General features: G+C 40.5%; 1 pseudogene; it reads right to left on the bottom strand.

Moving 5' to 3' along the window:
* Positions 1–4,825: 4,825 nt before the first annotated feature.
* Positions 4,826–5,584, bottom strand: LOC116900826 (annotated as a pseudogene).
* Positions 5,585–10,809: the final 5,225 nt, after the last annotated feature.

Genomic DNA, 10,809 nt, shown 5'->3' with positions numbered 1-10,809 from the left:
GTTTCTGGGCAGCCATGCAGGTGACCTGCTTACATCTCCTATAGTTTCTATCAGAATAGCACCATCATTTGAGCACAGTTTCAACTTTGTGGTCAATCCAGGATATTTTTTTTTTCATTTGATCGATCAGCTCATTTTAGGATGGGTCCTGACCTTCCTCATTCTATTGTCGATTAGTAAAGGCTTGTTTATGGTCTGGGATCTGGGGACTTACTCTTGGATTCCTTTACAATGAGAACTTTCAGATCTTTTATATATTCTCTATGAGCTTCAAGATTATCATTACATGGAAGGGCCTGTCGAGAACACCCGGAGGAAGAAAGGGGTCGTTCCCTTTCCCAAAAGGCCCCCAAAGCCTATATCCTCCTCACTCTGTCTTTCTCTAAGAAACAAGTGCCCAAAATTAACATCAATTCTATCCAGGTATAGAGTTATGGGCCAAGAAACCAATCTAATTGGTCAGAAACTCCAAAGGAATCCTCCAAGAGGGATTTAAATTCCTTTTTATATCTGAAGATAACTTACATCAGCGCTCATCAGGGAAGCATTTACAAATCCAATTCCCCACCAAGGAACCTTTATGAAGGTGATAAACAGAGGATGAAACAAGTCTTACAGAAAGGGTGGAAATTTTCCAGTATACCTTTTCTGCTGTCCTATGTCTTTTCTAAGCCTGGGGAAAGGGGTTTCTTGAGAAGGGCTTGAGAGTGAAGTGAGGGAAGACAGAGCACTAGAGACGGAGGTAGTGGATGGGAGAGGAGGGTAAGAGAACCTTAAGGTCAAATAGGGGGAGTAGAGGGAAGGAATGGAGTTGGGGAGGAGGAGGGCCCCTGGGAAGGTCTGTTAGTAAGACACCTGATTAGAATTGTAAGGGTAGGTAGTCCAAATGGTCCCGTAGGCTTCATCTTTATGGCTTTCAATTAAACCTGAAAAGAGTTTAAACGAGAAAAGACTGGATTCCTCACAGAATCCCCTCCCGTGTTCACTTTAGAACTGTCTTAGTGGACATAAATTCCTTAAGTCTGCTTTTTATCACAGACGTAGTACTAAAGTAACTCCTAATGCCTTACCACTACATTAGTAAGTCAGAGCATCTCAGTCCTCATCGAAGGGGATTCTCCTTGCTGAAGATGGCAGTTAACCCAGAGGCTCCCAAAGCTGGTCAATCGTGCAGAGAATAAGGACTGTGGCATTTTCAGCTGTGAGTCGGACATATATATTATACCCCTCCGCCCAAGGCTCAGCGGTCTTCACAGAAGCAGAGGAGGCAGAGTGTAAGAACAAGAGGTGTCAATAACATCAAGGAAACCGTATTTTCCAGACACACAACAGGGCACACACATGAAATAATGACAGCATGAACAAGCATATGTGCAAAAAACAAACAAACAAACAAACCAACCAATGCAGAGCAGGGAAGAGACGCCCACTGCTGGTTGAGGAGCTACTGTCATTTCCCAGAACAGATGTGTAGGATGATGTCACTCTGCAGGTGAAGACAGGTACGGAATAGAACGAGACCTGTCATTGGATGAGAAGGAAGGATGGGCGGGAGAAAAGTTTTAGAGGAGGAGAAGACTGGAGGAGAGAGAAGCAGCCGAGAGAGAACATGGCAGCGGATGTTAAGATTTCTCTCTGCACATCTACATTTGTTATGACTATTCTTTAGGGATGGATGTGTACAGGGCTTTGTATGTCTAGATGAGCAAACTATACCTTTTTTAGGTGGGCGATTATAACTTATCAATTGGATCAGAGGTTATTGTGTTGTGTGTTCTTTCATGTGCTGATTTAATTGGGTTCAAGAGAGTGTATGATGGCGAGATGCACTGGGCCACCACGGAATTGGGATGTGTATGCCTGGCAAGGCGACAGCCTGCCTTGGGAACTAGATGGGTAGAGAGATTGTTGCTGGGCTCAGAGAGTAGCCATCAGCGGTGTGATATGGGATAGAGCTTAGTGGGTGAGAGGCTTTGTTGACTAAGATAAAAATATCCCACAGATGCCATGTGGCCCCACAGTACCAGCACTAGTGGGGGATAAAAGAAACCTTTTTTTAATTTTATTGCAATATAGATGCTAGGAGCAGAGAGTCAGATTTCTCTAATAACGTGATCCCTGGTAGGTTGACCATAGTTCTGGGCAGGCACTGGTCCTGTTTTCTAGCTGGGAAAAACAAGCTGGACATTATGGGGAAGGAAAGGCAAAGAAATCACAACAGTGGGTGGGAAGAGATGGAGAGGTAAGAACATGATTATCAGAAGAGTTGGGGGATGAATCTGTCCAATTATATTGTATAGGATTCTCAAAGAATTAGCAAAATATTTAAAAATTTAAGATTCTATAAAAAAATGAAAGTTCAGTTCCTCTAAAAGACACACCAATTTGTGTGTGTGTGTGTGTGTGTGTGAAGATATTTATAGCAGAATATATATATATATATATATTTGTTATTTGTTACAGGGCTCTACAACATATAAAGAAATATGACAAAACAGAAAAGATGACTAGGTCAATTTAGAGTACAGTTGGGGTTTGCAACTTTCCTTTTTTAAAGTAATTGATACAGATGGACAAAACCCAACTATGGAAATATGAACATAAACAATTCTGAGTCAATCAATGTTGATAGAATGTTCTACCTAGCAAAAAAAAATGCACATTTGTTGAAATGTACATGAATATTTTATTAAACCATATGCTGATGCTTAAAATACATTGAATAAATTTTAAAGAATCAGGGCTGGGAAGATGGCTCAGCCATAAAGTGCTTGCCCTGCAAGGCTGGACTTCTGAGTCTAGATCCCTAGGAATCAAATAAAACCAGTCATAGTACACGTGCGTGTGCAATCCCTCTGTGCCTGCAGGGAATGGAAGGCTAGCACTGAGGAAGAATCTCTAAACGTTAGCTGTGTTATAGTACAGCAAGTTCCGGCACCAAACAAGATTGAAAGGAGAGGAAGGGTACCCAAGGATGTCCTCTGACCCCCAGGAGCACAGTGACACAGCCTTGTCTGCTTATGGCCATTGCATTACTTAGGGAGGGTTGCCTTTGTGAGCATGGGTGGGGAGCTATTTACTTGAGCAAGAGCAACTTCACCAGTATCTGCATTAAAGGTGGATGTGACTCTCTACCACCTGCAACAATTAACTGCCCATGACTCCTCCAGAAGGGTGAAGCCTCCTGAGTGCCTCTCACCTCTCCAACTGAATGTTGACGGCCTCTGCCTTGCATTGTTTTGTGCAGGTATCCACAACTGCTGGGAGTCTGGGCCTTCAAAAACCACGCCATGTTCAGAAGAAGAGCAGCTTTATACAGCACCCCTTCCTACCCTATAGCTAGCCGTCTTTCTGTACCCCTTTTCCTCCAGTCCCTGAGACTTGAATGGGGATATTTATTCTCGTGTTTAGAGAGGAGCACTTGATAACCACATCCTTTCACATTAAAAGACTCTGCATTGACTATTACCCAGGATTTAGGATTCACTAGATAAGTGCATCTCAACCTTCCTAACCCTCTAAGTTCCTCTTGTTGTGGTGAAACCCAACCATAAAATTACAGCTCCCTCATACCTGTAATTTTGTTACTGTCATGAATTTTAATGCAAACAGCTGACTTGCAGATATCTGGAACATGGCCCCCTAAAGGAATTGCAGTCCACAGGTTGAGAACCACTGCACTAAAGGGAAAGCAATAGCTTTGGTTATTTAAATCATAAATAAGAGAGATCTTTTTATCTTAGATACAATATTCTAGCCTATGAAGCTACAAGGAGGAAAGATAGTTAAACTTATAATAGAGGAAATAAATGACAAGAAATGCTGAACAGGGAAAATAATGCTACCCCAGAACTCACAGGAAGGACCCAAGTGCAACATTAATTTCAGAACTGGGAAGACAGGAACAGACTGGAAATTACTGGCCAGCAGGCAGAGCTGAATGAGTAAGCTTTAGGCCCGGTGAGAGACTCTGTCTCAAAAGTTAAGATGGAGAGGAACCAAGGAAGACACCATGCACATGTCCCTATGTACTAGTACACACACAGTGCACGCACACAATACACACAGTGCACACATACACATGTACACACAGTGCACACACACGTGCAACGCTTAAAAAAATCGAATATTTAAAGTGTCAAGAAATGCAATAGAATGAGAAGGGAATAAAGAAAACCAAAAGAGTATAATTGAGGAGAAAATGTATCTTTGTATGAAAACTTGGAGGAAGAAAGGGACATTAGGGAAACTTACATAAGTTCTGTAAAACTCATTTGTATTATTTTATCAATATTACTTTCTTTTGGGGGGTATAAAAATTTATTATATGTAAAAGAACATTACCACCAATGAATGCAGACAAGTGAGGACACAATGGAACAGACTGGAAGATGGCGAACTCTTTGGAAAGTGAACATGTTTAAGTGACTGGGAGCCCCGTGCCAAACACCACGGGGCCTCAGAGCAACAAGTGAGTGCTGTGTGAGTCCACCAAGCCTCTCCTATTGGAGCAAGGGCCTCAAGGATGGCTTCCCAGCGTGGCTCAGGCTGATCTGGAGTCGGGGCAACACCACTGTAAGCAAGGCATTTATTTAATTGAAAGATTTCCACAAGCTACACATGACTTTCGAGCCACCACAGCTCAAATATAAAGCATTAAGTTACAGGCTGTGGGAAAAGAAGGCGGCATGAATCAGGAACTCCTTCCAATCCTGGTGGTTCCGTGGGTGGTTAGACCAAGCCCCTCCTCTCAATGTACAAAGAATTACTCTGATTGATATTAAATTGTATTGAAAACAAAATAGACTAAAAAGCAATCGCTGCTCTATGTTGGTGGGGGGGGGGTGGAGAAAGAATGAGTCCTTGAAGCAGGAGGAGGCAATGGGGAGACTCTGGCTAAGGAGGCTCCGCGTGATCTGCTGCTCACTCCCATCTTGACTTTCAGTGGCTGCAGGGAGGTCTGATTCTTCTTCTTCTTCCCCTTTGTATTTGCCTGGAAAATTCGCCAACTGTCCCCTCGATCCCGACTTCCCTCAAAGTTTTTCTGCCACTCTCTCGCTTGGCCTTTTCATGGGCTTCAATCTCCTCTTCTCTCTGTCGCTTCCTCTCAAGCATTTCTTTGGCTTTTCTCTCTTTCCTTTTAATCTGCAGCTCAGCGAACAGCTTCATGGTCTGTTTGTAGACTGCCTGTTTGAACGGCATTTTTTTTCCTTCTGAATTACATCCGGGACCCTCTTCTTTTGTTGCTGATCCAGAAGCGACTTATAAGCTTTGTCCACAGCTTCAAAAGCCTTCTGTGCCTTGTCAGCATCATCCTGGTTTTTGTCAGGATGCACCAAGATGGACAACTGGCGAAACCTCTTTTTTATTTCTTCATCTGTCCCTTCAGGATCTATTTGAAGAACCTCAAATGGGTTCAGATTAAAGTAAGAGGAACCAGGACAAGTCAATCTTTCAATCTGATTTTCGGACATTAGAACTGAATCTCTCTTCTCTATTTGCTTCACCTCACTGTAGAAGGTCATAAATGCCTCCTCCGTGCTACCTCCAACGCGGAAGCACCACTCTCTCCCGAAGCCGCCATTTTTCTGGCTAGCCACCATGTATGATATTACTTTCTTAATTCAAGTAACTGTAATATACTAATGTAAGAGAATGCCCTTGTTTTGAGCAGAGATTTTATTCTAATATTTCAGAGATTTAAAAGAAACTAACAAACCATTACATCAACAAAAGAAAAGGTAAAATCTTATTTATGTCAACATATCCTAACAAATGAGTTGATAAACTTCACACATCCATTTATGATAAATGGAAAAGACAAAAAATCATATTCTTTCCAAACCAAGAATAAAAGAAACCTCAATATGATAAAAAAAGAGAGATCAATAAATATTCTACAGCTAAAATTATAATTAATGGCAAAATACCCAGCATTTTCCCTAGGTAGGGACCTTCTTTTCCTCAGGCTCTTCTTCATTTCTATCCTTGCACATCTTTTAGACAGAAAGAATTATGGATCAGAGCTTTGACTGTGGGATAGCAACCCCATCCCTCACTTGATGCCTTGTCTTTCTGCTGGAGATGGATTCAATAAGTTCCCTCTTCCACTGTAGGGCACTTCATCTACCCCCCACACCCCTTTGAGTGCTGAGAGTCTCTCACTTCCCAGGCCTCTGGTACATTCTAGAGGGTCCTCCCAACCTCCTTCCTCTGGAGGTCACCTGTTCCCATTCTTTCTGCTGGCCCTCAGGGCTTCAGTCCTTCCTCCCACCCAATACCAGATCATATTCCTCTCCCCCCATTCCCATTCCCTTTCCCTCCCCTGTCCCTCCCTCCCTCCCCCTTGTGGTTGCTTTCTTGTCCCTCCAAGTGGGACTGAGGTGTCCTCACTTGGGCCCTTTTGCTTGTTGACTTTTTTGAGTTCTGTGGACTATATCTTTGGTATTATGTACTCTTCTTTTTTTTCTCTCTTTTTTGGCTAATATCCACTTATTAATGAGAACATACTGTGTGTGTGTCCTTTTGGGTCTGGGTTACCTCACTAAGGATGATATTTTTAGTTCCATCCATTTTCCTTCAAAACTCAGGATGTCCTCGTTCTCCGGGGGCTTTTCTATTGCCCCTTTTAGCTTCCCAAATAAATGATTCAGAGACCTGATATATTTATTAAAAGCTCCAGTCACCAAGCTGGGCAGGTTTCACGCTATTCTAACCTAACTATGCTGCCCAGGACTACATCCCAGTTTACTTTCCAGCCGCATGTCCATCACCTGTCATCTTGTCACACTCTGGTCTCCTTCTTAGCTGTGTTCTCACAGTGACTCTCCGCCCACTCGAGACCCCCGCTTTCTCCTTCAGGGCATGGAAATCCCACGTTTTCTCTCTCGCTCAGCTAATAGGCTGATCAGCTCCTTATTGCCCAATCAGAAGATGATGGAGAACAATGTTTGACAAAGTAATGAGTCAAGAAGTGCTTCATAATGAAGACAATAACAAAACACGACTGTACACAGATTTTTCAGGTACCGAAATCAGAATTCAAATATACAGTGTGCAAAATGTTCCCCAACATCCCTCCTCTCCTTTTTACCATATCCTAACCCAGAATAGAGGCCACACCAGCTCCTGAAAACCCAGTAGAAGCACACCCCACCCCCAGAAGCCAGGCCAGCATCCTGAACCCCAAGACACCCATAGCCAAACCAGAAGCCTTATATACTGCCAGAACTCCAGGCCCCAACTTGAGCAGTCCCACACTGCTGGCCCAGGGGCTATCCAGGCCATCAGAAGTCCAGGTCCCAACTCCAGGCAGAGACTCTTACCTCAATCACAGACCACTCTAGCCAGAAGACAATAGAAAAACAGAAACCAAGGAAGAAACACCTAACCAACAAACCCAGAAATCAGCACCTAGAACTATAATCACTCTAAATCCAGATGCTTAAACTTCAGAACATAATCAAGAACAGCCAGGACAATTTGTCACCACGAGAGCCAGTCGCCCCACTATATTAAGCCATGAGTAGACCAATACAGCTAAAGCACAAGAAAACAGCCTTAAAGTCAACTTTCTGAAGATGATAGAGGATCTTAAAGAGGAAATGAACAAATCCCTTAAAGAAATCAAAGAAAAGACAATAAAAATGGAGATAAATCCCTTAAATAATTTCAAATGAAGCCAGGAAAAACAAACAAATAGTTGAAGGAAACAAATAAAACTCTTCAAAACCTGAAATGGAAATAGAACCAATAAAGAAAACACAAACTGAGGGAATTCTGGAAATGGAAAATCTAGGTAAGCAAACAGGAACTACAGGGGAGAGCTTCACCAATAAAATACATGAGAGGATAGAAAGAATTTCAGGCATTGAGGACATGATCAAATAAATAAAGGCATCAGTCAGAGAAAATGTTAAATCTAAAAAATTCCTGACACACACACCCATGAAATCTGGGACACTTTGAAAAGACCAAACCTAAGAATAATTGGAAGAGAAGAGGGAGAATATTCACAGCTCAAAAGTTCAGAAAATATTTTTAACAAAAAATAGAAGAAAATTTTCCTAACCTAAAGAAGGACATAACTATAAAGGTACAAGAATCTTATGGAACACCAAATTGTTTAGACCAGAAAAGGAAGTCCCCTTGCCACATTCTAATCAAAACACTAAATACACAGAACAAAGAATGAATACTAAAAGCTGTACGAGAAAAAGGCCAAGCAACATATAAAAGCAGACCGATTACAATTACACCCAACTTCTCAACGGAGGCAAAGCCTGGACAGATGGGCTACAGACTCAGAGACCACAGATGCCAGCTCAACTATACCCAGCAAAACTTTAAATCACCATAGATGGAGAAAACAAAATATTTTGAGTTATAGTCAAATTTAACAATATCAATCCACAAATTCAGTCCTACAGAAGGTATTGGAAGGAAAGCTCCACCCAAAAGAAATTAATGGTGACCACAAAAACTCAGGCAATAGATTTCTCACACCAGCATAACTCACAGAAGGAACACACACACACACACACACACACACACACACACACACACACACCAAAACAAGTACAATAAAATAACATAAATTAACAGTCATTGGTCATTGATATCTCTCAATATAAATGGACTCAATTTCCTAATAAAAAGATACAAAATGGAGGCAAAAATAAGATCCACCCTTCTGCTGCATACAAGAAACATACCTCAACATCAAAGACAGGGATTAACTCAGAGTAAAAGGTTGGAAAAAAATATTCCTAGCAAATGTCCTCAAGAAGCAAACTGGTGTAGCTATTCTAACATCTAACAAAATAGACATCAAACCAGAATTAATCAAAAGAGATGTGGGAGGATCCTTTAAACTTATTAAAGAAAAAAAAATCCCCTAAGATGACATCTCAATTCTCAACATCTATGCTTCAAATGTAAGGGCACCCACATCTGTAACAGAACTATTACTAAAGCTTAAATCACACATTGATGAGGGAGGACTTCAATATTCCAATCTCACCAATGAACGGGTTACCCAGACAAAAACTAAACAGAGAAATAATGGAGCTATCAGATATCATGAAGCACATAGAACTAAACGTTCTGGGTGCAGAACGTTTCACCCAAACACAAAAGAATATACTTTTTTCTCCGCATCTCACAAAACATTCTCAAAAACTGACCACATTCTCATTCACAAAGCGAGTCTCAACAGATACAAGAAAATTGAAGAATAAAAAGGAAAACAAAAACAAAAACATAAAAAAACCAATCCTATCAGACCATCATGGATTAAAGCTGGATTTCAACAACAGAAGAGACAACAGAAAGCTGCTAAACTCGTGGAAGCCAAACAACTGTATACAGCATGACTACTGGATCAGGGCAAGGATAAAGAAGGACGTCAAAGACTCCTAGAATTCAATGACAATGAATGGACAAAATACCCAAAGGTATGGGACACGATGAAAGCTGCCCTAAGAGGAACGTTCTCAGCACTAAGTGCTTTCATAAAGAGGTTGGAGAGATCTCATACTAGCAACTTAACAACACACCTGAAAACTCTAGAACAAAAAGAAGCACACACATTGAAGAGAAGTAGACAGCAGAAAATAATCAAACTCGGAGCTGAAATCGATAAGAGGAATCAAAGAGAACAATACAAAGAATCAATGAAACGAAGAGCTGGTTCTTTGAGAAAATCAACAAGATAGACAAACGCATATCCAAACTAACAAAAAGGCACAGAGACAGTACCCAAATTAACAAATTCAGAATTGAAAAGGAAGACATAACAATGAGGAAATTTGAAGAATCACTAGGTATTACTTCAAAAGCCTGTACTCCACAAAATTTGAAAACCTAAGTTAAATGGATGATTTTTCTCAATAGATAACACTTACCAAAGTTAAATCAAGATTAGGTAAACAATTCAAAAGGATTTATAACCCCCAAGGAAATAGAAGCACTCGTTAAAAGTCTCTCAACAACAACAAAAAAAAAAGCCCAGGGCCAGATAGTTTTAGCACAGATTTCTACCAGACTTTCACAATAGCTAACACCGATACTCCTCAAATTATTCCACAAAATAGAAATAGAACATTACCAGTTTTTCTAGTGAGGCCATAATCACCCTGATAGCAAAACTACATAAAGATTTGACAAAGGAAGAGGATTACAGACAAGTTTCCCTCATGAACATTGATGCAAAAAAAAATAATAAAATGCTTGTCAACAGATTCCAAGAACACATCAAAAAGATCATCTACCATGATCAAGTAGACTTCATCACAGAAATGCAAGGATAGTTCAGCACATGAGAATCTGTCAATGTAATCAACAATATAAACAAACAGAAAAAAAAGCTACATGATCATCTTATTATACACTGAAAAAGCCTTTGACAAAATCCAACATCTCTTAATGATAAAAATCTCAGAGAGATTAGGGATACAAGGCACATGCCTAATATAATAAAGGCAATTTATAGCAATCAGATAGCCAAAGTCAAATTAAATGGTAAGAAACTCAAAGCAATTTCTCTAAAATCAGGGACAAGACCTAGCTGTCCACTCTCTTCATATCAATTTTAATAGTACTTGAAGTTCTAACTAGAACAATAGGATAACTAAGGGAGATCAAAGGGAATACGAATTGGGAAGGAAGAAGTCAAATATTGTTGTTTGTTGTTGATATGATAGTATAAATAAATGACCTCAAAAATCCTAGCCAAGAACTTCTTTAACTGATAAACATCTTCAGCAAAGGTTAACTCAAAAACATCAGTAGCCTTCTTATATGCAAATG

This window comes from Rattus rattus, chromosome 5, assembly GCF_011064425.1.
Source record: "Rattus rattus isolate New Zealand chromosome 5, Rrattus_CSIRO_v1, whole genome shotgun sequence".
Taxonomy (NCBI): Eukaryota; Metazoa; Chordata; class Mammalia; order Rodentia; family Muridae; genus Rattus; species Rattus rattus.
Note: the sequence above shows the minus strand (reverse complement) of the source record. Positions and strands in the feature narration are given on the sequence as shown.